The sequence below is a fragment of the Helianthus annuus genome, chromosome 1 (assembly GCF_002127325.2).
Source record: "Helianthus annuus cultivar XRQ/B chromosome 1, HanXRQr2.0-SUNRISE, whole genome shotgun sequence".
Classification (NCBI taxonomy): Eukaryota; Viridiplantae; Streptophyta; class Magnoliopsida; order Asterales; family Asteraceae; genus Helianthus; species Helianthus annuus.
In genome coordinates this window covers 9,069,635-9,075,353 of record NC_035433.2, presented here as the reverse complement: position 1 = coordinate 9,075,353, position 5,719 = coordinate 9,069,635, and positions in this window count along the sequence as shown.

Below are 5,719 nucleotides of genomic sequence, written 5' to 3'. Positions count from 1 at the left end.
CGTGTTGATGCAGATGTGGTCAGCCAAATGGTACAATATAATCAGGCCCTAAATCAGGAAATAACCAATAGGATTCCACTAACATATTTCCTAATCAGGCTATTAGTCAAAGATGGATCAAAATCACAAGGGTTTTTAATCTTCAACTATCATTCAAAGTGTTCTTCATATATTCAAACCCATATTCATCAAGTATTCATCCTTTATTCAAACAAAACTATGAACAACCATCAAGATACAATTTACTAGCATGCATCCTAACATGACAAACATACTCCTTAGCCGATTTCATGACATATGTAAACCGATTTCATGAATCATCAAGTCTAGTAGTTTAAACTTTATTTAACACATGAACACATTCCAACACTAACTTTTTAACACACATAAAACATCATCTCATTCATACATCTATTTAAGCACAATCATAGCATGAACATACTATCACTAAGCATTCAACAATAATCATCAAGAAACACTAACAATAAACATCATCTCATGCATTTTATCATTTAGCATGACTAACATAAATCCATAAACATTAAAAGCACTAACCGGTTAATGGGTTTCGAGGGTGTGTGTGTAAAGCTTCCAACCGGGTGTGTGTGTGAGCCGATCCAAGTCAAAATCCGAGAATGATGAAGTGTTTGTGTTCTAGAGTTTAGGTGAGAGAGAAGTAGGAGAGTGTGTGTGTTGTAATGTTCAACAAAGTGGTAACAAATAACTAAGGGTGGTATATATATAGGCTAGTTCAAGTGTGTGCACCCTTAGTGGGTTTCGAGTGGGGGGGGGGGGTTACGGCCCAAAGGCCCAACCGGCCAAAAGGTTCTCGGCCCAAAGGCCCATTCGGTCACTATTCACTCGAGACCTCATGGTCTCGAGTCGGGTTCTTTGTTGTTTCGTGTTGGGTTCTCGGCTCGCATATAACGCATACATAAATATACCAACGCACACATAATAAAGCACATATCACATAAAGGTTCACGTTATCATTAAGTTTAATCATTCAACTAATCACATAACGAAAGGTTCTAAATTTCGAGTTGTCACATCATCCCCAAGTTGAAAGAAATTTCGTCCCGAAATTTGATGGCACTCACTGAGGAAGCTAGTCAAGTTGCATGGTTTTCCCGGTTTTCCTGGGGTGTCACATCCACCCCCCGTTGATCTGGAATTTCGTCCCGAAATTCCGTAGCTTCAGCCTCAGTAGCGTTTGTACTGTTCTCAAACAGTTGGGGATACTTTTGTTTCATCCGATCTTCGCGCTCCCAGGTGAACTCTGGGCCGCGACGTGAGTTCCAACGAACTCGAACGAGAGGTATTCTAGTGCTCTTGAGGACCTTAACATCCCGGTCCGTGATTTCGACAGGTTCTTCGACGAATTTCAACTGTTCGTCGATCGTGAGTTCCCTCAGAGGAACTACGTGCGTCTCATCTGACAGACACTTCTTCAGATTCGACACATGGAAAACGTTGTGAACTGCCCCGAGTTCTGCTGGTAATTTCAGTCTGTAGGCCACCTTGCCTATTTTCTCGATGATTTCAAAAGGTCCAACGTACCGTGGGTTGAGTTTGCCGCGTTTACCAAAGCGAACCACACCCTTCCAGGGTGAAACTTTGAGTAATACCCGCTCCCCAACCTGGAGCTCAAGTGGTTTCCTGCCCTTATCGGCGTAGGCCTTCTGACGGTCACGAGCGGCCGCCATGCGTTGTCGTATTTGAGCGATCCGCTCAGTAGTGTCTACCACATGTTCTGGACCAGTGATCTGACTATCCCCCACCTCTGCCCAACAGAGAGGTGACCGGCATTTACGTCCGTACAATGCCTCAAACGGAGCAGCTTTAATGCTGGTGTGGTAGCTGTTATTGTATGAAAATTCCACAAGTGGCAGATGTCTTTCCCAGCTGTTGCCAAAGTCGATTACACATGCACGGAGCATGTCTTCTAAGGTTTGAATAGTTCGCTCGGACTGCCCGTCCGTCTGTGGGTGATACGCTGTGCTCATATCTAGACGTGAGCCAAAAGACTTGTGCATTGCCTGCCACAGTTCCGAAGTAAAACGTGCATCTCGATCAGAGATGATAGAGGTGGGCACCCCGTGCCTCGAAACAACTTCCTTGAGGTATATCTCCGCCAGAGTGGAGAATTTGTCTGTTTCCTTGATTGCCAAGAAGTGTGCGGATTTCGTGAGTCGATCCACGATCACCCAGATAGTATCGTTTCCGCGCTGTGATCTAGGTAGGCCAGTAACAAAATCCATGGAAATTTGCTCCCATTTCCATTGTGGTATCTCTGGTTGTTGGAGTAGGCCTGAGGGTTTCTGATATTCCGTCTTGACTCGCGCACAAGTCAAACACTTGCTGACATAAGTTGCTATGTGGGCCTTCATGCTAGGCCACCAATACGTAGTCTTAATATCGTGGTACATCTTGTCCGAACCAGGGTGTACCGAGTAGCGGGATTTGTGCGCTTCATCCATCACAAGTTCTCGTAAGTCGCCATAGTGTGGGACCCAGATGCGTCCTGTCACATAATAAGCACCGTCTTCCTTCTGTTCTAAGCGTTGCCTTGACCCGCGTAGAGCTTCAGCTCTAACGTTTTCTGGTTTCAGTGCTTCTATCTGAGCAGCTCGTATTTGCGAAGGTAGACTAGAATGGATCGTGAGTTGTAAAGCTCTTACGCGCTTAGGCGTAGTGTCCTTTCGACTGAGGGCGTCTGCCACAACATTGGCCTTGCCCGGGTGATATCTGATAGAGCACTCATAGTCATTCAGCAGTTCGACCCATCGTCGCTGCCGCATATTCAGTTCCTTCTGCTTGAATATGTGTTCTAAACTTCTGTGGTCGGTGTAGATGGCGCACTTGGTTCCGTACAGGTAATGCCGCCATAGTTTAAGTGCGAAGACAACAGCTCCCAGCTCTAAATCATGCGTCGTGTAGTTCTTCTCGTGAACTTTGAGTTGTCGTGAGGCGTAGGCTATGACTTTATCTCGTTGCATCAATACACAACCAAGACCTTGAATTGATGCATCACAGTAAACCACAAAATCATCTGTGCCCTCTGGCAGTGAAAGAATAGGTGCACTACAAAGTCTATCCTTTAGATGCTGAAAAGCTAACTCTTGTGCATTTCCCCAATAATAGACAACGCCCTTCTGTGTTAACAATGTGAGAGGCTGCGCGATCTTAGAAAAATCCTTGATGAATCTCCTGTAGTAACCTGCCAATCCCAAAAATTGGCGAATTTCCTTTGGTGTGCGAGGCGCAGGCCAGTTCTTAATAGATTCCACTTTGGATGGATCAACGTGAATCCCATCCTTGTTCACCACATGCCCTAGGAAATGGACCTCTCGAAGCCAGAAGTCGCATTTCGAGAATTTCGCGTAAAGCTGTTCCTTCCGAAGGAGTTCCAGAATAAGTCGTAGATTTTGTTCGTGCTCTTCCTTGCTCTTAGAATAGATCAGGATGTCGTCGATAAAGACTATAACAAACTTATCCAGGTACGGCTTGCACACTCGATTCATCAAATCCATAAAAACTGCCGGTGCGTTCGTCAGCCCAAACGGCATGACCAGAAACTCATAGTGCCCATAACGAGTTCTAAAGGCCGTCTTAGAGACATCCTCTTCTCGAACTCTCAACTGGTGATATCCCGATCTCAGATCGATCTTTGAATAGTAGCTCGACCCCTGCAACTGGTCGAACAAGTCGTCAATGCGCGGTAGAGGATAACGATTCTTCACAGTCACCTTGTTGAGTTCACGATAGTCGATACACATTCTGAAGGTACCATCCTTCTTCTTCACAAAAAGTACTGGAGCTCCCCAAGGCGATGAGCTAGGACGAATAAAACCCTTATCCAAGAGTTCTTGTAGTTGCGTGGAGAGTTCTTCCAACTCTGATGGCGCTAATCTATAAGGTGCACGGGCTACAGGCGCGGCTCCAGGAGCTAAATCAATCTGAAACTCGACTTGGCGATGGGGCGGAAGACCAGGCAATTCCTCAGGGAATACCTCAGGATAGTCGCGTACAACGGGAAAATCTTCTAATTTCTTCTCCTTCTCTGTGGTATCAGTAACTAGAGTCAAAATCGCAGTGTGGCCCTTTCGTAAGCATTTCTGAGCCTTAAGAAGAGAGATGATGTTCTCAACAGCACTTCTCTTGTCGCCACGAATCATGAGAGGTTCACTACCTAAACCAGGAATACGAACGATCTTCTCGTTGCAAAGAATCTCTGCTCGATGTTGGGATAACCAATCCATCCCAATGACAACGTCGAAACTACCCAAGACAATAGGAATAAGATCGATAGCGAAGGTCTGATTAGCGAGAATAAGCTGGCAACCCTTGACTACGTGTGAGGCTTCCAAACTCTTACCATTAGCTAGCTCTACGGTGTGTTTGTCGCTCAGGGGTGTAGGAATACGCTTAAGCATCTTACTAACTTCTAGTGACACATAGCTAGTATCGGCACCCGAATCAAATAAGACTGTAACGTAAAAGTCGTCGAGAAGGAACTTACCCGTCACCACGTTGGGATCATTCCTTGCTTCACCTTGACCAATCACGAACACTCGTCCCCTAGCACCATTGTTGTTGTTCCCATTGTTACCATTCCCTTGATTGTTGTTGTGGTTCTGGTTCAGTTGGGGACAATCTTTCTTGAAGTGGCCTTCAGCTCCACATTGAAAGCACCCTTTGTTGTTACCCTGTTGCTGTCGCTGGTTCTGCTGAGGTTGCTGACGATTCTGATTGGCGGGGTATGCGCTCCTGCAATCCTTGGCAACATGGCCAGGCTTGTTGCACCGATGACAGTTGCCCCTGGCGCATGGCCCACTGTGGTGTAGGTTGCAACGATTGCACTTGGGGTGATTCCCCTTGTACCCACCGTGACTTTGACCACCGGACGATTGCTGACTGGGGCTCTTGTGATCGTCCGTCTTTCTCTGCTGAGACTGAGTTTGCACCGAAGTTGAACCCCTACTTGAAGTTCCATCCCATTTCCGTTTATCCCCACTAGAAGTACCAGAAGTAGTTGCAGCACCTATACGCTTTGGTAACTTGTTCTGCTCCACCGCTTGGTCAGTGAGACGGTGAGCCAACTGTACAACCTGCTGGATAGTAGTCAAGTTTGCTGAAGTCACATGACTTTGGATCTCTGGCACCAAGCCCTTGAGATAGAGTTCAATTCGTTTATACGGAGGATCCACCATAGTAGGACACAACAAGGCAAGCTCATGCGATCTCTTAGTGTATGCTTCAATCTCTGACCCCGACATCTTAAGATTGTAGAACTCATCTTCCAGTTTGTGAATGTCGTCACGACTGCAGTATTCCTCCCTGATCATTTCCTTGAAAGTTTCCCATGGGGTGGCGTTGGCAGCAACCAACCCTAACATCTGCACTTGAGCATTCCACCACGTGAGGGCCAAACCCTCGAGAGTACCAGTAGCATACTTCACCCTGCGCGCTTCAGGGCATTCACACATTTCGAACACAGACTCCAGTTTCTCAAACCAGTGTAGGAGACCTACTGCTCCTTCAGTGCCGCTAAAAGTAGTGGGTCGACAGTCCATAAAGGTCTTAAAAGTGCACACCGGTGCCTGAGCATACTGACCTAAGGTAGGTGAAAGAAAAGACAGAGTTTAACACAAAGGTTGGTTCACGAGAGTAGGATCCAAATGATCCTAGAACAATTTCGGACTGCAGGATATACCTC